Source organism: Mus musculus, chromosome 4, assembly GCF_000001635.26.
Source record: "Mus musculus strain C57BL/6J chromosome 4, GRCm38.p6 C57BL/6J".
Classification (NCBI taxonomy): domain Eukaryota; kingdom Metazoa; phylum Chordata; class Mammalia; order Rodentia; family Muridae; genus Mus; species Mus musculus.
Window position 1 is genome coordinate 146,214,398 of NC_000070.6, and position 23,884 is coordinate 146,238,281.

The window sequence follows — 23,884 nt, forward strand, 5'->3', positions numbered from 1 at the left end:
CACAACGCCTTGGGTACTACAGTTGCTTAACACCTGCTCTTGTTTTTCTCTGCTGATACCACAACACCCCATTCCCTGTAAAGACCTCTAGAACCAGGTTCTCTACCAGACTAGGTTTATCATACCTTACACGATAAAGGCACAGCAGTCTGAGTTCAAACGAAGGACAGAATTCACATGGCCAGGTAAACACAGGGTGTAAAAATAAAAAGGGAACTCTGGTAAAGGAGAGTAGAAGATTTAGACACCCCAAAGCTGAGAAAGCATAGCCCAGGGAGAACAGATGTGGAGGGTTTCCAAATGCTGAATGCTAGGGATAAAACTTTCTTCCTTATGCCACCTGGGCCTGGAGAGTAAGTTGCCCCAGGACAGAGTTACTACTAGACAAGATTGCTTGGGTAAGGGAACGTTTGCTCAGATTTGAGGTTGCACAGGGTCTTTTATGAACTTGAACTTGAATTCAACTTCTTACTACACTGTACAATGCATATTTATAGATTTAAAGCCACATAGTCTTGTAGTCTGTACAGAGTCTGGCATCTGAGTGACTGGCTGAAGCAAAGGGCTCAAAGGTGCCACCTCCTGGAAGGATGCTCCCCTGCATCCCTACATCTACTCTGTCTTCTGAATGACTAGTTTTCTTATCTTGTGTCTGATAAGAAAACTAGTTCCCTTTCCTTGTTCAGCTGCCTCATTCCTCAACCCTTCAGAACCACATCATTCCTGCTGATTTCTTTAATGTCAGAGTGCCTTCTCTTCACTCCGCCTCCCTCCCACAGGGGCTCCTGTGATTCCCTGAGATCTCCATAGATAGTTCAAAATAATCTCCCACCTCTTCCATACATCTTCACAGTCCCTCTTGCTGTGTTCAGGTCAGCAGAGCTAGACAGTGGGTGTCTCTGGGGTCACCATCTGTCCACCATATCTCTGTTCTGGGGTAATTCCAGCACTGTCTCTGACATCCATCCATAGCCATGAAGAAATCTGGTGTAACATTGTTCCACTGAGAAGTTCTTCATGCTTGGATAGGGACACCACGGTCTTGCGGCAAACCATCAGCAAGAGGTACTGTGAAGATGCACGTAAGAGCTGCCACTTCCCTTCTGTGCTGCCACAGCATAGCCTCTTCACCACTTCTGTGCCAGCCCATCTACCACCAGCTTCCTTCCCAGAGCAGGCCGAAGGGTGAGCGAGCAGAGAGGGAAAGAAAGCAGTGAAGTAGGGGGCATCTCACTCCTGGTGGGGAGAAGTGGGAAGAGTTCTCTTCTCTCCCAGCATGCCTTCTGCTGGTCTTCATTGAAGAATTTCCTCCTACCTCCCAGCTTAACTCCGTGCTGTTAAAGGTCACCATTTGCCACATTTTACCTGTTGTAAACCACTTCCCTAGCAGAGTAGATAATGTGGACTGGAATGATCTAGTATTGCCCCGAGATGTCTGTCCCTTTTGTTGTCGCTATTGTTGTTTGCTTTTAAGACTCTCACACTGTCATCCAGGCTGGTCTTGAACTCACCATGTATCCTAAACTGATCTCAAACTCACAGCAATCCTCTGCTTCAGATTCTAGGACTCCAGGTATAAGCCACCATGCCTGACTATTTTTAATTACTTTATTAATGAATTAAAACTAGATATAGTTGTATTATATCTTTAGATATGTGGTTTTCAACCTCCCTAATTTTGCAATACTTTAATGCAGCTCCTTATCTTGTGGTGACCCCTAACCACTAAGTTTTCTTGTTGCTACTTCCTAGCTGTAATCCTACTACTGTTATGAATCATAATGTAAATATCTGGTATGCAGAATATCTGATATGCCACACCAAAGAGGTCATGACCCACAGGCTGAGAATCACTGCCTAGCTAGGTAACCATTAGTTGACTAAACCAAAACTTTTGAGGGAGCCATTATTGTTTCAAAGCAGAGGGAATAAATTTCATTTAAAAAATGTGAATCTTAGTACCTTTATCCAAGCTACTGGCTTCATAGATATTGATGATAAATACAGGGGTTTCTTTAGCCTTGAGCTCAGTACAGGTACTATGAAATGACTCTCATGAAAGCCAAGTCCGTCTAGTCTGAACCCTTAGAAACAGCTGAGAAGAAGAGGGGGTTCCATGGTGTGCATTCAGAAGGTATCTTGAGACTAACTTCACTTCTATGACCATGGCTTTGAGAAGAGCACTGTCAAACGTCAACATGATTGTTCTGAGCACCTGTCACGTGCTGGGAATGGTATAGACCCTTTGTGAACATATTATTCTCTCTCTCTCTCTCTCTCTCTCTCTGTGTGTGTGTGTGTGTGTGTGTGTGTGTGTGTGTGTGTGTGGCCACTCTACATGCATGTGGAGGCCAAACATCAAAAATTGACATAGATCCCTCCATCACTCTCCATCTTTTTTTTTTTTAAAGGTAGGGTCTCTGTTGAAGGAAATATCTAAAAAGTAGAGCCGACACGCTCCCACGGTTGTGCCTCTGCCCTGGCAGCCTGGCTGGCCATGCACTGGTGGGCAAAGGCTGACCTATTTTATCTCCTGGAGATTCTCTGGCCTGGCGCTCCGTAATGTCTCCACCCAGCTCACAACTGTCAGGTTGCGACCATGCCAACCTCGTGCTTCACCCCCCCCCCAGCCTTTGTGGTGCACATCTGGCAAACCGATGCTTTGCCACTGTACCTCTCTCTCTTGAACCCAGCTGAGCTCCTGCCTAAAAGAAAATGCAACACAGACTTAGTTCAGAAACAATGGTAACTCAATCTCCCCAGACACTAAACACTAAAATTTGATATTTTTAAAGGATGAACTTATTTGCTCTATAGAGCATGCATATAAACATTGTTATATTGTGATCTATATATATCCAAAAATTGAATGATAATTATCCGGAAACTGACAAGTGATTCAATTATACATTTACTATAGACAGAGAAAAAGTTCACAATATACTGTGAAGTTAAAAGAGGGCAGGGCAGGACTGGAGAGATGGCTCAGTGACCAAGAGCACTGGCTGGTTGTTCAGAGGACCCAGGTTCAATTCCCAGTACCCACATGACAGCTCACAATCCTCTGACTTCATCCCTAGTGTATCTGATGCCCTCTTCCCACTTCTGTGGGCACTAAATGCACATGGCACACAGACATGCATGCAGGCAAAACACCCATACACATAAAATAAAATAAAATAAAATACTAAAAATAGTTGGTTTCTACTCATTTTTGAATAAATGAAAAAATATAATTATCATTAATTGTCATCCTATGCTATTTTTCCAGAATGTTTACATTATTATTTTTCTGTGACAGATATATATATATATATATAGAGAGAGAGAGAGAGAGAGAGACAGAGAGACAGAGAGACAGAGAGACAGAGAGACAGAGAGAGAGTTTTATCCAGTTTTAAAGCATTAGCAAAATATAAGAAAATTTGAGTGAAATCCACTCTATGTATATTAAATGAATTTTAATTTTTTTTAATCCTGACTTTTAAAAAAATGAAGCAGTTAATGGGTTTTACAAGGGAGTGCTGCAGTTACCCATGTACGCCATGAGAGGGCGTCAAAACTGGCCACTGATACTTAGCTGCAGAAATGATGTCGCTAGATCCCAAGGCATTTCTAGCTTAAAATGGGCAAAAGTTTCTCTGAATAGAGTAAGCGTTTGTTAGTGATATATTTTAGGACACTTTTTCAGTGTACAAAAATTTAACAGTACCATTTCCCTAAGGTGAGATTCTCAAAATTTCTGGAAATATGTACACTAACACTTAACCCTGACTGTTCGATGATTTAAGTTATAGGGGAAGGTTCCAGACAAACAGTAATAAGGAATGTCTGTGGTGGCCAGTTGTGAATGGAGCGTACCAGTTTCTAGTGTAGTGCACTCTTCAGACAAGTCCGAGGTTCCCATGTGCTCGAGGACGCTGAACCTGACATTTGACCCCCCTGTCCCGCGACCCTGAGCTGGAATGGAAGGTTCTTCCAAAGAAAGAGTGTGTCAGGCTCAGTATCCCCCATTACTAGGAGTCGTCTCTGGGGTCATCCTTGGTAGATTCCAGAGAGTTTCTCTGCACTTACTTTACACACACACACACACACACACACACACACACACACACACACACACACACTTCCAAGCATCTCTTTCAGTATTTTCCCAATACAGTGAGTTCCCAAGCAGAAAAGTCCAGGCATGCTGGAAATGCCACGGCACCTCAACCCCAGTATCTGAAATGGAACTTGTACCCAACTTGCTCCAAATGTCTATATACAAAAATGTCTGTGCCTCCCATTCAGACCTTCCAGGGAAACCCGGGCATTACAGAATGAGGACTACCACGCCTGCCTACTTGTTAATTTTGATCATTCATATTGCATTAGTATCTTTTCCTATTTCTATGACCAAATATCTGATAAACAACTTTTAAAGAAAAAACATTTTTCTCATATTATGATTATTGCTGTTATTCTCACTTATACCTTAAAAAATACAGTCTATCATTTCAGGGAAAGAAAGGCACGTTACATCACATTACAGCCACAGCCAGAAGATGAATGCTGCTGCTCTGCCCACTTTCTCCTTTTTGTTCGACCTGGAGCCCCAGCCCAGGGCTGCCCACACTCAAGCTAGGTCTTCTCTTCTCATTTAACCTATCCAGACAAACCTAAACATGTGGGCCTGGGTACCAGAGGTTTTCCACAGAGACCTCTGGCCAGTCCTGCTGCGAGGGTTCCTGTGAAGGGAAGTGAGTGCAGGAAGGGAGATGAAGTCTCTGCCTTTTCTTCCAGGTCGTTCAGTAACTCCAAGCTGGCCATGCACTGAGTCTTGTCTGGCTGAGCCTACGAGAAGCCAAACCAGTGAGGCCTGTGGAAGGACCTCAGGGAGATCTTCTTCGGGAGAGAAGATCTCTTCCCAAGTGTTACAGCTCTTGGAACAAAAAACTCAAGGGACAGAATAGTTCTCGCTCACCTTTAATTTCCTGGATAGAATTTATATGCTGTTTTGGGGGGTGATTCAAGCTTAGACAGCAGGTACCTCTCATTGGGTTGGACTGAGAGTTTGGGGGAAACCTTACTTGCATATGGGAAGGCTTGGTGGTGCTCCTACATGGCTGATAGCCACACACCTCTCTTGTGGGGGCTGTGGGGAGGGTAACTTCGATAGGAGCCGAGGGTCCAGAAGACATGATCGAATGCCTTCCGTCCCATATAGGTAGGAATCACCACACATCGGTTCCCCCCAGGGTTCAAGACCTATGCTCGACTGGAGACCAGGCTGTCTATGTGCAGTCCATTGCTCCACATAAACATACTTTGTTTCCATGATGATTCTAAAACCAATCAGGTAGACTATGAAGATTAACCATTGTAATAATACTGTGTGCCAATTTACAACACATTCTAGCTGTTAGGTAACTGATTATTTCTCATTTTTACATTTGATTTCGTTGGTTTGTTGGTTGTGCTAGGGATATAACTTAGAGTCCCAACATGTTAGACAAGAGTCCCAGCACTAGGTTACACCCCTATCCTTCATCTTTACTATTTTTAAATTGCTCCTTACTTTATACCACTTTCTCTGCCACAAGAGGTATACACAAACATTTAAATGCATTATTAAGTAAATATACAAAATAGTATATTCTAATTTATATCTTCAGCCCCATGAGACAGTAATCAAAATGAACATAGCATCAAGTAGTACTTGCCCTCCTGGTACACTCCATTTTCTATCATGCTGATTCTGGGCATGAATCAGAAACTACATTGTGGCCTTGATGTTTCAAAGTCCAACCACTTATAACACCAACGCTCATGTTCTGCCCTCAAGCAGCTTGTCCACCACTTCAAACACTATTAGTCTCAGAGTTAACAAGAAAAACATCCCAGGGCCTCCTGTTCAGTTCTGATGTCTGGCTATGAAAACTTCAAAGAAATCCCAAAGTTTGTGGAACATGCCAGCAATGCTAGTACTTCCAAGGGAGAGGTAGAAAGCTACTGTGTTTGAAGGCAGTCTGGGACCCATACTGAAACGTTGTACCCAAAAATAAAACAACTGCAAAGAACCCAAAATAATAAAAAATTAGAAATTTTCTATTTAAATACCTTGATGAAGACACCATGTAGATGAGAAACAGGGTTCAGAGGCCCCTGAGTTGAAACTGACCTGAAAGTCTCCTCTCTGAGGACTAGCTTTCATGATGTCAGAAGTCATCATACAAGCTTCCAAAGGATGGAGGCAACCAATTGTCCTTCCCAGCCATGACACCTATGAACCACATAAACAACCAGCATAACATGATAACTGCAATGGTGAAGTAGTGCCACACATAGCTTGGTGGTAGCCAACAGCTCTCTAATTTGATTTAGGACTTGCTCAACAAGGAGGCCATGTTGGTGCTGGAAACTTAACTAACACCTTAGTGCTAGTAAAGTCCTGGTTACCAGAGGATAATCTATACAACCAAAGATTTACTAAACCAGCATAATCTCTAATAATTTATGAACATTTATTTTTACCCTCATTAGAGAAACTTCTCTTTGCAACATACAGACACTGCCACATTAAAACACAACCTATCAAAACCCCGAGTTGTGGAGCCTTGTCTCATTGGATACACCTACAAAATGTTCCCAATCTGAAAGTTTAGGAAACACTACAGAAGAAAGGTCAGGGAGTTTGCTATGAGATTGTGTCTCCTAGTAACATCAGAATCTACACCTATAATCTCATCAACATGACTCTCCAAATTGAAACCAAACCAGGATAACACGTACAAACATGCCAAACAGGATGGAGACAAAAAAAGCCCATGAGGCTTCAACACTGAGTGCTACAGTCAACTGGATATAATTTATATACAGTTTAGGGGGTGATTCAGGATTCGATAGCAGGTGATTCAGGAGTTGGAGAGATTGTCTTTTCCAGGCAAGAGCACCCCAAATGCTAGTCTAGTTCTAAACTGAAAACATATATGCAGGTGCATGTGTGCGTGTGTACACACACAAATATATAGATAGAGAGATGATATAGAGATAGACTGGGCTATACTACACCCCACTCCTACAGGGTTTGCTGTATTTGGATTAGTTAGTTTCAGAATCAGAATGTGATGTGGCCTTGATGGTTGATCTTCAACATATAGACAAAGAAAAAAGGGTCAGCTTTGTTTGTTTTTCTTGATTGAGTCAGCTTGAAGCTGTGTGTTAAGATAAACCACTAATTTCACTGCTTTTGGCTTACTTAGCAAAAAAGACCTAGGCCTGGTAGCTCACAGACCTGCTTCAGATTCCTAAGTAGCTTGCACCACAATGCCAGGTTATATTGGAGATTGGGTTTTTTTGTTTTGTTTTGTTTTGTTTTGTTTTGTTTTGTTTTGTTTTGTTTTGTTTGTTTTTTTTAATATTGGCAATGTTTTACTTTCCTGTTTGGTGATTTTTTTTCCCTTTAGTGCAAAGTCTGAGATATCTAGCAATGAAGCATTGTGAAATTCCAGAAACTTGCACTGTGTTTACAGACCTGATTGCCCCACCGTGCCACTGCTTTTGATGTTAACAGAGTTTAAGGTACAAACCTGGGCCCTAGCAGCCTTAAAAAGCAAGGTTTGCATGCCAGTCCTCAGTATACCAACTACAGGCACATGCACTAGTGAAAATCAGAGAAAAGGGATTTATTCAGCTAGACACATTGGGAAGGGAACAAATTCAGGAGTCCACACACACCATATGAATACCTTCTAGATCTTGAGATATACATACATGCGTACATTCATGCATACGTACATACATATACATACATGCATACATTAACACATGCATACATACATACATGCATACATTCACACATGCATACATACACACATACATACATACATACATACATACATACATACATACATACATACATACATACATACATATTGCACACACACATTCAGTTCTGTGACTCCACACATCATTATTCCAGCTCCCATGTCTCCTGCAAGGTCATCTGAGATAAGCTGTCAGACCTACGTGTCACCAATGTGAAATCTCTTTCTGGTTGGCATTATTAAGTAGCTAGACTGGGATTAGGAGCCTGGGAGGTTGTTGAGGAGAGACCCCTCCCCACAGGCTTTGGACCCTTCCTCCTATTTCCCTGGTAAACTAGAAAGATAAACATCATAACCAGTCTTCCTTAGGCATCCTAGTCAAAAGTGTGGAATACCTGTGACTCTAAATGGAGATGTAACATTCTGAAGCGACCCATGATTAAAACATAATGTTCTTCCCTCCCTTAAGAGTTAATTCACTGTCAAGCATCTGGCATGGAGTCCTCTCCACAGAATATCTGATTCATGTGAAGACATGCTTGGGAAAGGGGAGGAGTAGTTACCCTCTCAATGACATAAGTAGTTACCTTCCCTTCCTACAGTCATTACACAGCTTCCCTCTGGGCAACACTGTCCAGGTTATCTAATATCTGGGTCAACATTTCTTTTTTTTTTTTCTTTTTCCTTTTCTTTTCTTTTGAGTAACTGTCTTTCAGATATTGTCCAAAAGCTTAAGTATGCTTTTCCAGAGACTCTGGGTTCTCTCTCTCTCTCTCTCTCTCTCTCTCTCTCTCTCTCTCTCTCTCTCTCTATCTATCTCTTGTATGTGTGCAAGCTCTCGCTCTCATCTCAACACCCCCTTTTATTAGAAATATACTTTGTCTATATATCCTCACCAAAGACATTAGAGCGATGGTTCTATGCAGGCACCAGCTCACCCTCTCCAAGTTTAATGAGTTGTGTAGGTGTTGTCTTCAGCAATAAGGCTTGCTGTCAGTTTGCAGAGAGCAACCTACTGTCTTGGCAACACCCAGGGTTATTTGGGAATTTCTGTAGGACCCTTTTGGCCAACAACTCAACAGGATGTATTCCCAGAACTGGAAGCTTCATTTGGTGTCAAGACATGGCTAGTTGGGACTCCTTTTCCCTCATCATTTGGGAATTTTTTTAGGATGGCCTTCATATATTTTAGAAAGTCACTGAACTGGGTTCGCATACTGTCCCTCAAATGCCTGCCAATTCTAGCTGTCTCTCACTGGATTCCTTTCCTCAACCCCATTTCCCCTCCTCAAACCCCGTATTCCTCTCTGGGTCTATGATTAGCATTTATTTGATGGCTAATATTTACATATAAGCAAATACATACCATATTTATCTTTCTGGGTCTGAGTAACTTCACTCTGAATGACTTTTTTCGAGTTCTATCCATTTGCTTACAAACTTCATGATGTCATTTTTTAATATACATTATTTTATTACAAATTTAAAAAAAAAACAAAAAAATGCAACATCCTAAAAAATTTTTTTACTGGTAATACAAATTCCTATGAAGTTTTTTTTTTTTTTTTGCTAGCATAAGAAATTAAAAAAGCCATTAAATATTTAGAAACATTCAACATCAAAAGCTTTAAATCTAACTGTAGTTGTAGCCCCTGAAAAAGCTACAAACTCTTCTTAAAAAGTATTTTCTCTACAAAGAATCTCATCAGCTATACAAAAATCTGTACAGTTTTTATACTGAAGCTAATGTTGAGCTGCACTTGAATTTCACATTCTTAGCAAAATAATTGCCTGAGCAAATATACTCCACACTTTAGGACAGCCACTTATTCTTCATCCTCCTCTTCTTCCTCTTCATCTTCCTCCTCTTCCTCCTCTTCTTCCTCCTCCTCATCTTCTGGTTCGTTCTTCTTTGAGCCTGTTGGCCTACCAGGACCCTTCTTTCCTGCTTCACTTTTGCCCTTGGCACGGTATGCAGCAATATCCTTTTCATACTTCTCCTTTAGTTTAGCTACTTTCTGCTCATACGGTTGTTTATCTTTGGCAGATTGCTCAGACCACATCTCACCCAGTTTCTTCGCAGTATCTCCAATAGACAGGCCTGGGTGTTCAATTTTGATCTTTGGGCGATTTTCAGAGCAAAACAGGAAGAAGGCAGACGGTGGTCTCTTCGGAGCATTGGGGTCTTTTTTCTTTCCTTTCTTATCCCCTTTGGGAGGAACATAGTTCTTCATCTCCCTGTCATAACGAGCTTTGTCGCTCTTGGCCAAATCTTCAAACTTGGACTTTTCCTTTGAAGACATGGTCTTCCATCTCTCGGAGCATTTCTTGGAGAACTCAGCGAAGTTCACCGACGAGTCGGGATGCTTCTTCTTGTGCTCCTCGCGGCAGGTCTGCACGAAGAAGGCGCGTACGAGGACATTTTGCCCCGCGGCTTGTTGGGGTCACCTTTATCCATGATGACGGCTCGGCGTCTGTCTACCTGCTGCGAGCGCTGCTTCCCTCAGACCTCCGCAGAGAGACTTCCTTCCCCAAGCTCCGGCGAGAACTGGTTTCTTGCTAACGCAATCCCCAGCCTCTTGTTTTGCAGAGTTCTCCGCGCCACGGCAACTTGACCATGATGTCATTTTTTAACAGCTGAATAATGCTCTATTGTATAAATGTACCACATTTTATTTATCCATTCATCTGTTGACATCTAGGTTATCTCCATTTTCTGGCTATTATGAATAAAGATACAATGAAATGGTTGAGCAAGTGTCCTTGTGGTAGGATGAAGTGTCCTTTGGGTATGTGGCTGAAAGTGGTATAGCTGGGTCTTGAGATAGATTCCCATCTTTCAGAGGAACCCACATGTTGATTTCCATAATGGCTGTGCAAGTGTGCACTCCACCAGCAATGGAGGCTCCTCCAAGTTTCTCTTGCGCCACATCTCTGCCATCATATGCTCTCACTTGTGTTATTGATCTTAACCATTCTGACAAGTCTAAGACAGAATTTTAAATTAGTTTTGTGTTTGTTCTTTAATGGCTAAGGATGATGAACATTTCTTTAGGTGTTTCTCAGACATCTGAGATCTCTCTATTGAGAATTCTGTTTAGATCTGTTCCTCATTTTTTAATTGGTTTATTTTTTTTAAAAAGTATATGGTTCCTTGAGTTCTTTATATATTTTAGATACTAGCCCTCTATTGGATGTGGAATTGGTTTAAAAAAATCTTTTCCCATTACATAGGCTGTTACATGGTCTGATTGATGGTGCCCTTTGTCTTACAGAAAGTTTTCAAATTTTTGCGGTCCTGTTTATTAATTCTTGATCTTAGAGCCTAAACTAATGGTGTTCTGGTCACATAGTCTTCTACTGTGCCATTGACTTTAAGGGTAGTCCCCATTTTCTATTTTATTATATTCAGTGTAACTAGTTTTATGTTGAAGTCTTTGAATCATTTAGAGTTGAGTTTTGTGAAAAGTACTAAGTATGGATCTATTTTCATTCTTCTACATTGAGCTTTCTAAATCTTCTGAATCCCCACCTGATCTTTGGCCATGCAGCTGCTTGCTGACATCCTTGCTTAATTTGAAAGGTATGACTTTCTCTCAATCTCCCTCTCCCTGGCAACTGCTAAGATTTGCAACTTGCTTGACTGTTATTTTCCTCTCAAGATCTAATAAAGGGCCCTTTCTTTTCCTAATAAGTCCACTTTTAATTCATTTTATTAATAAGACTAAGAACTTTGAAAAGAAACTCAGTTTCTCCAGTAACATGAACAACCATAAAGGGACATTAAAACGTTTCTCAGGGGATACAGCAGGTGATCTTGTTCCAGGACTTTAGGTGGGTAAGCACTTGCTGGTGGGTCAAACCTACAGTGAATACTCTCTGAATAAGCTTTCTCTAGGAGGGATTCAATCTCCAGGCTTTATCACTCTGTCTTGTCTCAGGCATATAAGCCTTTTGAACTGACTCTGTCTCCTGTGAAGGAGGGAAAAGGTTCCTATTTTCGCCCATCCCTGCCTCCCTTTAGTAGCGATAAGAGCAAACTATGGAGTATATATGCAATGCCTCCCTCCACCCTACCCTCTCTGCTCTGTCACCATTCCCCATGCTGCCCCAGTAGAGCAGCACAAAGTACTGGGTATATTTCCTATTCCTCCTCATTTCCTTCAGTGTTTCCATTGCCTTGGATTATCTTCATGTTCTTTATGGTATGGACCTCATTCTCGTGGATGATTCCTTGTTTCCTTCTGATTCACTGCTTAGCTATTTTAGACATATATTTCCAACCACCTGCCCCTGCTCCATGCACACATGTCTTCTGTTACATGCATGCTAACCTAACTCAGGTGTTCTTTTATTAAGAAGAAGGATGACCAAGAAAGGAGCTACAGAGACAACGTTTGGAGCTAAGATGAAAGGATGGACAATCCAGAGACTACCCGACCCGGGGATCCATCCCATAATCAGCCACCAACCCCGGACACTATTGCATATGCCAGCAAGATTTTGATGAAGGGACCCTGGTATAGCTGTCTCATATGAGGCTATGCCAGTGCCTGGCAAATACAGAAGTGGATGCTCACAGTGTGATGGAACACAGGGCCCCTAATGAAGGAGCTAGAGAAAGTTCACAAGGAGCTGAAGGGGTCTGCAACCCTATAGGAGGAACAACAATATGAACTAACAAGTACCCCCAGAGCTTGTGTCTCTAGCTGCATATGTAGCAGAAGATGGCCTAGTCGGCCATCACTGGGAAAAGAGGCCCCTTGGTATTGCAAACTTTATATGCCCGAGTACAGGGGAATGCCAGGGACAAGAAGTGGGAGTGGGTGGGTAGGGGAGCAGGGCAGGGAGAGAATATAGGGAACTTTCAGGATAGCATTTGAAATTTGAAATGTATATAAAGAAAACATCTAATTAAAAAAAAGAAGGGTGACTATATTTATGAAATGTATTCTGGATTTTCCTATAGTCATGTGATAAAGTAAATGCATATCTTTTTAAAAAATATACATCCCAATAAATGCCCCCTCCTCCTAGTCCCTCCCCCATAAAGTCACTTCCCTTCATCCCCCTTCCCCTTCTCCTTTGAGAGGGTGCCCACCATTCCCTGAGTATCCTCCCATCCTTATATCAAATCTCTGCAGAGTTAGGCTCATCCTCTCTCACTGAGGCCAGACAAAGCAGCCCTGTAGAGGAACAGGTTCCACAAACAGACAACAGCTTTAGGGACAGCCTCTGCTCTAGTTGTTCAGAAACCCACATGGAGACATCTGTTACATGTGTGTGTATGGGGTCTGGGGGACTTGGTCCTGCCCGTGGAAGCTCTTTGGTTAGTGGTTCAGTCTTTGAAAGCTCCTAAGGGTCTAAGTTAGTTTGCTGTGTTTTTCTTCCTGTGGAGTTCCTATCCCCTTCAGGACCTTCAATCCTTCCCCAACTCTTCCATAAGAGTTCCTGACCTCTGTCCAGTATTTGGCTGTTGGTATCTGCATCTATTTTAGTCCACTGCTAGGTAGAACCTCTCAGAGAACAGTTATGCCAGGTTCCTATCTGCAAGAATAGCAGACTATCATTAATAGTATCAGGAACTGGTGCTTGCCCATGGATGGGGCTCAAGTTGGGCCAGTTATTGGTTGACTATTTCCTCAATCTCTGCTCCATCTTTGTCCCTGCATTTCTTGTAAACGGTAGAAATTTGGTGGGTTGGTGCCCTTAGCCCTCCACTGGGGGTCCTGCCATATACCCATTGTTATACTTCTAAACTAAGGTCATCTGACTAACTCCTGGGAGCTTCCACTATCCCAGGTCTCTGGCACATACTTGAGATTCTGCCCACTCTCCAATCTCTACTACTGGCAGCTGCAGATTTCAAGTCATTCTCTGGGTGCTCCGGCCCTCTCTCCTGTCTCTCCCTACATTTAATCCTGACCCTCCCATTTTCCTGCAAAACCACCCCCAAGTTCCCTCCCTTCCTCTGCCTCCTATGACTATTTTATTCCCCATTCTGAGATTCAAGCATCCTCACTTGGGCCTTCCTTCTTGTTAAGCTTCTTTGGGTCTGTGGAGTGTATCCTGGGTATCCTGTACTTTATGGCTAATATCCACTTATTAGTAAGTACATACTATGTATGTTCTTTTCGGTCTGGAAAACTAGGTCACTCAGGATAATATTTTTTTTAGTTCCATTCATTAAAAATTCATGATGTCCTTGTTTTTAATAGTGGAGTAGTATTCAGTTGTGGAAATCGCCACATTTTCTTTATCCATTCTGTGTTTTAGGGACATCTGGGTTGTTTCCAGTTTCTGGATATTACGAATAAAGCTGCTATGAACATCATGGAGCATATGTCTTTGTGGTATGGTGGAGTATCTTTTGAGTATATGCCCAGGAGCAGTATAGCTGGGTCTTGAGGTAGAACTACTTCCACTGCCAGATTGATTTCCAGAGTCATTATACAAGTTTGCAATCCCACCAACAATAAATGAGTGTTCCAGTTTCTTTAAATCCTTGCTAGCATGTAATATCACTTGAGTTTTAGAACTCAGTCATTCCAATTGCTGTAAGATAGAATCTTGGTGTCATTTTGATTTGCATTTCCTTGAGGACTAAAAATGTTGAACATTTCTTTAGGTGCTTCTTGTCCATCCAAGATTTCCTTGTTTAAAATTCTGTTTAGATCTGTATTCTATTTTTAAATTGGGTTATTTGATTTGTTACAGTATAACTACTTGAGTTCCTTATATATTTTAGATATTAGCCCTCTGTCAGATGTAGGGTTAGTAAAGATCTTTTTCCAATCTGTAGGCTTTACAGAAGATTTTCAGCTTCACCAGTTCCCATTTATCAATTGTTGATCTTGGAGACTGAGCAACTAGTATTCCGTTGAGGAAGTAGTCTCCTGTCCAGTTTGTTAAATGCTATTTCCGACTTTCTCTTCTATTTGATGTAGTATATCCTGTTTTCCATTGAGATTCTTGATCCACTTGGACTTGAGTTTTGTGTAGGGTGATAAATATGGATCTATTTGCATTCTTCTACATGCAGACATTCAGGTAGACAAGCACCATTTGTTGATACTTTCTCTTATCCATTACATAGTTTTGGCTTCCTTTTCAAAAATCAGGTGTCCATAGGTGTGTGAGTTAATTTCTGGTCTTTGATTTGATTCCATTAATCAACCTGTCTGTCTCTGTACTAATACCGTTCAGTCTTTTGTTTTTTATCACAATTGCTTTGTAGTACAGCTTGAGATCAGGGATGGTGGTTATTTTATTGTTCAATATTGTTTAGCTGTCCTGGGTTTTTTTCTTTTTCCATACAAAGTTGAGAATTGCTATTTCAAGGACTGTAAAAAACATTGTGTTGAAATTGATGGGAACTGCATTGAATCTGTAGATTGCTTTTGGTAAGATGATCATTTTACTATGTTACAATCCTACCAATCCATGAAAATGGAGATTTTTCCACCGTCTGGTATGTTCAGTTTCTTTCTTCAGAAACTTTAAGTTCTTTTTCTACAGGTCTTTCACTTACTTGGTTAGAGTTACACAAAGATAGTTTATATTAGTTGTGGCCATTGTGAAAGGTGTTGTTTTCCTAATTTCTTTCTCAGACTGTTTATCATTTGTATAAGAGAACTCTACTGATTTCTTTGTATTTTGTATCTAGCCCCTTTGCTGAAGGTATTTATCAGCTGAAGAAGTTCCCTGGTACTTCAATGGGCAGGGGTTGGGTGTGCTTATGTATACTATCATATGGTCAGTGAATAATGATACTTTGGCTTCTTTCTTTCTGATTTATATTCCCTTCATCTATTTTTGTTGTCTTATGGCTCTAGCTAGAACATCAAATACTATATTGAATAGATAGTGAGTGGGCAGCCTTGTCTTGTCCCTGATTTTAGTGGGATTGCTTTAAGGTTTTCTCCATTTAATTTGATATTAGCTATTGGCTTGCTGTATCTTGCTTTTATTATGTTTCAGTATATATCTTGTATTCATGATCTCTCCAAGACTTTTAACATGAAGGGCTGTTATATTTTGTCACAGCCTTTTTCAGCATCTAATGAGATGATCACATGATTTTTTTCTTTCAGTTATTGCATCCATGTTCATAAAAGAAATTGGTCTGAAATTTTCTTTGTTGAGTCTGTGTGTTTTAGGTATCAGTGTGACTGTCACCTCATAGAATGAATTTGGCCATGTTCCTTTTGTTTCCATGTTATAGAATTGTTTGAGGAGAATTGGTATTAGCTCTTCTTTGAAATTCTGGTAAAATTCTGTGCTAAAACCCTATAACCCTGGGATTTTTTATTTTTCTTGTGGAACTTTTAATGACTGTTTATATTTCCTTGGGGCTTATAGGACTGGTTAGTTTACCTGATCTTGAATTAACTTTGGTAAATGGTATCTGTCTAGAAAATCATCCATTTCATTTAGATTTTCCAATTTTGTGGAGTACAGGCTTTTGAACCTTGTGTTTTTGTTTTTTGGTTTTTCTTTAATTTCCTCAGTTTCTGTTGTTATATCTCCCTTTTCATTTCTGATCTTGATAATTTGGATACTGTTTCTTCTTTGCCTTACAGTTGGTTTGGCTAAGAGTTTGTCTACCTTGTTGGTTTTTCTCAAAGAATCAGCTCTTAGTTATATTGATTCTTTGTATTCTCTTTGCTACTAATTGATTGATTTCAGCCCTGAGTTTGATTATTTCTTGTCTTCTACTCCTTTTTAGTGTGTTTGCTTCTTTTTGTTCTAAAGCTTTCAGCTTTCAGGTTTGCCATTGTTAGTTGAGCTTTCTCCACTTTTTAAATGAAAGCATTTAGTGCTATGAACTTTCCTCTTAGCATTGCTCTCTATAAGTTTGGATAGGCTGTTCCCTCATTTTCATTAAATTCTAGAAAGTATTTAATTTACTTCTTTATTTCTTCCTTGACCCAGTAATCATTCATTAGAGAGTTATTCAGTTTCCATGAGTTTGTAGGTTTTCTGTTGTTTCTATTGTTGTTGAAGTTAGGCTTTAATCCATGGTGATCTTAAAAGATGTAAGGGATGCAATAGCGCTCCATAGCCAAATACCTGTGGGAAAGCACTGGTCTATCAGGAGTGTGGAAACACCCGTGAGCACAAGTAAGACCACCACTTATGCTCAGAGGGACAAGCCCAGAGCCCTCATGACACGGGATCCGAGGAACGGCCTGGGACAGGATCCTTCCAGTTTCCATCTGCACTGGGAGCTGATCCTGTGCCACAGTGATGCATACCCAAATACCATCAGGAAAAAATTGAACTCCCAGGAGCACCAATGTACTTGTGAGCACAGGTAAGACCACAACTTCTGCTCAAAATCCTGGCCCAAGAGCGACCCAGCCAGAGCGATCAGGACACAGGAACCAAGGCACAGCCTGGGACGGGATCCTTCTGGCTTCCATCTGCATCCCAGAGCTGACCCTGTGCCATAGCCCTTGTTACCCAAATTTTTCCCAGAGAGAACTAGTCTCCCAGGAGTTACACAGGCTTGCAGGAGGGACAAGACACAGTCAGAGACAGAAAGACCAGCTAACACCAGAGATAACCAGATGGCAAGAGGCAAGGGCAAGAACATAAGCAACAGAAAACCAAGGCTACTTGGCATAATTAGAACCCAGTTCTCCTACCACAGTGAGCCATGAATAATACCCCAACACACAGGAAAAGCAAGACTCTGTTTAAAATCACATCTCATGATGATGATAGAGGACTGTAAGAAGGATATAAATAACTACCTTAAAGAAATACAGAAGAACACAGGTTAGCAGGTAGAAGCTCTTAAAGAGAAAACACAAAAATCCCTTAAAAAATAGCAGGAAAACACGAGCAAATATGGGAAGGAATCTAAAAATGGAAACAGAAACAATAAAGAAATCACAAAGGGAGATAACCTTGGAGTTAGAAAACCTAGGAAAGAGATCAGGCGTCATAGATACAAGCATCACCAACAGAATAGAAGAGAGAATCTCAGGTGTAGAAGACACCATAGAAAACATTGACACAACTGTAAAAGAAAGTGCAAAAAGCAAAAAGCTCCTAACACAAAACATCCAGGAAACCCAGGACACAATGAAAAGACCAAACGTAAGGATAATAGGTATAGAAGAGAGTGAAGATTCCCAACTTAAAGGGCCAGTAAACATCTTCAATAAAATTATAGAAGAAAACTTCCCTAACCTAAAGAAAGAGATGCCCATGAACATACAAGAAGCCTACAGAACTCCAAATAGATTGGACCAGAAAAGAAATTCCTCCCATCACATAATAGTCAAAACACCAAATGCACAAAACCAAGAAATAATATTAAAACCAGTAAGGGAAAAAGGTCAAGTAACATATAAAGGCAGATGTATCAGAATTACACCAGACTTCTCACCAGAGACTATAAAAGCTAAAATATTCAGGGTCAATGTCATACAGTCCCTAAGAGAACGGAAATATCAACCCAGCTACTATGCCCAGCAAAACTGTCAATTACCATAGGTGGAGAAACCAAGATATTTCATGACAAAAACAAATTTACACAATACCTTTCCACAAATTCAGCCCTACAAAGGATAAAAGATTGAAAACTCCAACACAAGAAGGGAAACTACACCCTAGAAAAAGTAAGAAAGCCATCTTTCAACAAACCCATAAAAAGATAGCCACACAAACACAAAAACAACATTAAAAAACAACAGGAAGCAACAAGCACTTTTCCTTAATATCTCTTAACATTATTGGACTCAACTTCCCAGTATAAGACATAGAATAACAGACTGGGTATGTAAACAGGACCCAATATTTTGCTGCATACAGGAAAGTCACCTCAGTGTCAAAGACAGATACTTGCTCAGAGTTAAGGGCTGGAAGACAAATTTCTAAGCAAATGGCCCCAAGAAACAAGTTGGAGTAGCCATTCTAATATCAAATAAAATCAACTTTCAACCAAAAGCTATCAAAAAAGATAAGGAAGGATACTTCCTACTTGTTGTATTAGTTAAGGTTTTACGCTGTGAACAGACACCATGACCAAGGCAAGTCTTATAAAGACAATATTTAATTGGGGCTGCCTTACAGGTTCAGAGGTTCAGTCCATTATCATCAAGGTGGGAGCATGGCAGTATCCAGGCAGGCATGGCACAGGCAGAGCTGAGAATTCTTTGTCTTCATCCAAAGGCCGCTACTGGAAGACTGACTTCCAGGCAACTAGGGTGAGGATCTTATACCCACACCCACAGTGACACACCCATTCCAACCAGGTCATGCCTATTCCAACAAGGCCACACCTTCAGATGGTGCCACTCCCTGGTCCAAGGATATACAAACCATCACACTTGTCAAGGGAAAAATCTACCAAGATGAACTCTCAATTCTGAACATCTATGCTTTAAATGCAAGGGCACTCACATTCATAAAAGAAACTTTACTAAAGCACATATTGCACCTCACACAATAATAGTGGGAGACTTCAACACCCCACTCTCAGCAATGGGCAGATCATGGAAACACAAACTAAACTGATACACAGTGAAACTAACAGAAGTTATGAACCAAATGGATTTAACAGATATCTAGAGAACATTTTATCCTAAAACAAAAGGATATACCTTCTCCTCAGCACCTCATGGTACCTTCTCCATAATTGACCATATAATTGGTCACAACACAGGCCTCAACAGATCCAAGAAGATTGAAGTAATCCCCTGCATCCTACTAGATCACCATGGACGAAGGCTGGTCTTTAGTAGCTACAAAACCAACAGAAAGCCCACATACATGTGGAAGCTGAACAACATTCTACTCAGTGATAACTTGGTCAAGGAAGAAATAAAGAAAGAAATTGAAGACTTTACAATTTAATGAAAATGAAGGTACAACATACCCAAAACTTATGGGACACAATGAAAGCAGTTGTAAGAGGAAAACTCATAGCTCTGAGTGCCTCCAAAAAGAAACTGGAGAGAGCATACACTAGTAGCTTAACAGCACACCTGAAAGTTCTAGAACAAAAAGAAGCAAATACACCCAAGAGGAGTAGAAGGCAGGAAATAATCAAATTCAGGGCTAAAATCAACCAAGTAGAAGCAAAAAGAACTATACAAAGATCAACAAAACCAGAAGCTGGTTCTTTGGGAAAATCAATGAGATAGAGGTTTTGTACATTATCATGGTGGAGATTCTGGTGGCATACAGGCAAACATGGTAGCTGAGAGTTCATTATCCAGTTCTGCAGGCAGTAGGTAGAAAGAGCCAATGGGCCTTCCTTAGGTTTTTTAAAGCATCAAAGCCTATCTCCAATAATACACTTTCTCCAACAAAGCCACCCTCCTAAGCCTTTCAGATAATGCCACTGACTGGTGATCAAATATTCAAATCTAAGAGCCTATCAAGCCTTTCTTTTTCAACCACTACATTTAGCATAGGGCTTCTGATTTTGATGGATTATTTTACTTAATATGTCTCCTGTGCTCTAAGGGAAATTTAGGGGATTATCTTTCAGCCATAGGTCAGAATAGATAGTTTTTTTCTTTTTGGAACTCCACTTGATAGCTCCAAATCCTTACAGAAAAAAAAAATTGATGCCATATCTGAAATAGACAATCATATTTTTGTTATGTCAAGGAATAAATTTTTTTTTAAAGTAAAGCTTGACTTCTCCAGATTTAGATCCTTTGAGGGACTGACCTTGCCTGTCAGGAAGTTGAGTCCTTGCCATTAAGGTATATCTGGAATAGGATGCTAGTTCCCAGGAAGCTTTCAATTGGTTCTTACAAACCAAAGTAATTCTTGAATTGAGGAGTGTATGCTACTGCTGATTCTCAGCTCTATTGATTTTCCTGGCTATTCCACATTTCTCAATATTTTTTTAAACTCAAACCTGGCATGAAGTCTAATCTTTGATGTCAATGTGACTGCATCTGAAAGCAACTAAAATCCAAGGTTCTGGACATTCCGATGAGGGATTTCCTTAATCAGACAACTTGAATTCAGAAGACCTATCATAAACCTTCTGGTGGTAGCTCATCTTAAAAAACATGGAAGTGGGAAGCTTTGCCTCTTTCCAGCTGGCCTTCACTTTCACTGGCAAGTTTATCTATCCTGTTCCTGAGCCATTCAGTCTCCCTTTTTAGAACCTACTTCTTTGGGATTCCAGAGTAGACTGAAAACTGGCAGCTCTGTAGGACCTCCCTGGGATTCCAGCCCTAGACTGAGACTGCACAGACATCTACTCTCAGGGACTGAACAAATACTGCATGTTTGACCTTTCAATTGCAGACATGGAAATATGTATTGATATTATATTATATTACATGTTTACTATAGTGTATAAACTCTTCTCAGTTAGAAAATCATGGCTTATATTGCCAGTAAATAAGAGAAGAAAATGTTTAAAAGTATTTAAGTATAAAATTGGGGGGGGGTGTTGTTGTTTGTTTGTTTGTTTGTTTGTTTGTTTTTGAGACAGGGTTTCTCTGTGTAGCCCTGGATGTCCTAGAACTCACTCTGTAGACCAGGCTGGCCTTGAACTCAGAAATTCACCTGCCTCTAGCTCCTTCAATTTCTCATATGGTAAGTGTTCGTCCAAAATCAAAAAGTTAGGAAGCCTAAAGACGTCATGGAAGGTCTTAGTAAGTTACATGAGGTATATAAATAATGAAACAGATGATATGTATAATATTTTCTGAGATCAAAACTGAACTTATTAATAGCAAAGTTCTATTTAAATCAGTATATTTCTCTTATGATCTATTTTTTGTAACATTTACAAGGATTTAAAAACTGTCTAATCAAGATAATGAAAAACTTTCTTAACAAAATCAGGATTTACTTGAAATGTTTGGTTCTACTTAAGCTTTATCCAAATGTTACACTACAGTTGAAAGTACAAGATTGATGTAACTGATGTTCTCAGTGTTGATTAGACATGCTTGGAAGCTTTAATAGTTTGAACAAGGATGACCTCTGTATAAGCGGAACAAGGATGTTCCAACACTTGGTCTCCAGTTGGTGATGCTGTTTGGGAAGGTTTGGGAATGGCGACCTTGTGGGAGAAAATGTGTTACTATAGACTGGAGAGGGATTTGAGATTTTAAAGATTCCATGCCACACGTGGCTTTGTGTTGCAGTTCAAGATGTGCATGGTCCTCTTCCTGCTGCTGCCATGCCATCCGCACCATTATGGACTCCAAACTTGAGGGCCATAAGCCAAAATAAACATTTATTTGTGTTTGGATAAGTTGCCACAGTCATGGTGTGGCGTGTGTTTGAACCAAGTGTTCAAACCTCTGATCTACAGAGGCCATCCTCATTCAAACTCTTACAGCCCCCAAATCTGTTTATTCAACATCCAGAAGGCTACATCAATCTTTTATTTTTAACTTTAGTGTTCCATTTAGGTAAAGCTTAAGTAAAACTAAACGTTTAAAGTAAATCCTGATTTTGTTAAGAAATAGTTTTTAAATGATTACAGAAATATAATATAGGAACTCAACCCAGAGAATAGATCGCTGCTGTAATGAACCTAACCATATTAGGTTCTGGAGGAATGAAGAAATTTTGGAACTCTGGAAAATAAAAGCAGTTGAATGATGTAAGCAGTGCTTATTGGGCCATCCTTATAGGAAACAGAAAGACAGTAATATTGGTAGCAATGTGGACTATGGAGGCCCAATGAGGTTTCAGAGGGAACAAGTTCAGCAGCAGAGCTAGAGACAACACCTGTGAGATTTGGCAAAGAATTTGGCTGCCTTTTGCACTTTTCCTAAAAATTGTCTGAGAGTAAATTTAAAGTAACACACTATGTTTTTTTTTATGGAAACAATTTCAAGAAAGCATAATATTTAGTCTGCAACATGGTTATTATTAGCAATAAATGAAAAAGAGCAAGTGGAATAAAAGGAAATACAAATGTAGTTTTGAAGAGAACATGATCACCACTGAACTAAGCATTACAGCCAAGAGCTGAGCATAAGTGCTATTAACAAGAGCATCTCTGGGGCTGGTGAGATGGCTCAGCAGTTAAGAGCACTGGATGTCCTTCAAAGGACTGGGGTTCAATTCTCACCAACCACATGGAAGCTCCCAAACTGTAACTCTAACACCTTCACATGGGTATATATGGAGGCAAAACACCCATACAACTAAAGTAAGAAATGAATAAACAAACAAACAAACAAATAAATAAATGAGCCCCTGCTCTGCCCTGGAACAAAGGGAAGGCTGTCCTCAGAGCAAAATCCCACTTAGCTAAGCATACAACTTGTGAAACAAAAAGTGTTGAGGAATGTTCTGCTCCTAGAAAACATTATGATATGGCCAGGAAGTGGAATACAGTAGTTTGAATAGCAGTGTCCCCCAAAGGCTCAAATGTTTGGATATTCTCAGTTACTGGTTCTGTTTGGGGAGTTCTAAGATATGACATGGGAGGCAGAATATGAGTGTTTAAAATCTCCATGTTACTTATGGTTCACTCACTGTTTTGTTGTTCAAGATGTGAGCTCTCTGCTTCCTGCTCCTGCTGCCCTGCCTGTCACCATCATATGGACATTTAACTTTCTTAGTTACTTTTCTATTGCTGTGAAAACACACCATGACCAAGGCAACTAATAAGAGAGTTTATTGGGAGCTTACAGTTTCAGAGGGTGAGTCCATTACCATCATGGTGCAGAAAACAGCAGCAGCAGGCAAACATGGCACTGGAGCAGTAGCTGAGAGTTTATATCCTTATTCATCAGCATGAAGCAGAGAGAAGGGGGGGCTAACTATGATAGTGTGGGCTTTTAACACTTGAAAGGCTAACCCTAGTGACACACCTCCAGTGACCATACCTCCTAGTCCTCCCAAATAGTTCTGCAAACTGGAGACCAAACATTCAAATAGATGAGCCTATGTGGGCCATTCTCATTTGAACCATCACATTACCCTTCTGGACCATAAAACAAAATAAACTCTTTTTCTGTATGTTGTCTTTGTCATGGTCTTTTATTACAGCAACCAAAAGTAACTAAGTGGGAGGTCTGTACCAATGTGGACAGAAGAACTAAATGGAAGTCACTGTATTCTGATCT

General features: G+C 40.4%; 1 long non-coding RNA gene and 2 pseudogenes across 5 annotated transcripts in view; 1 reads left to right on the forward strand and 2 right to left on the reverse strand.

Annotated features, from left to right (window-relative positions):
* The window catches only part of Vmn2r-ps17 (vomeronasal 2, receptor, pseudogene 17), a 140,140-nt pseudogene that overhangs the window by 89,711 nt on the left and 26,545 nt on the right, over window positions 1–23,884 (forward strand).
* Gm13165 overlaps window positions 1–23,884 on the reverse strand; it is a 72,471-nt gene that overhangs the window by 46,865 nt on the left and 1,722 nt on the right. Inside the window, exon 1 of one of the 5 annotated variants that reach the window (XR_003955309.1) lies at window positions 2,675–2,719. The exons of the other annotated variants lie outside the window; for them this stretch is intronic. This is a non-coding gene — a long non-coding RNA (predicted gene 13165). Of the gene's footprint in view, window positions 1–2,674; window positions 2,720–23,884 lie in introns of those variants that run through there. 5 annotated transcript variants of the gene reach the window in all.
* Gm13167 lies at window positions 9,493–10,410 on the reverse strand (annotated as a pseudogene).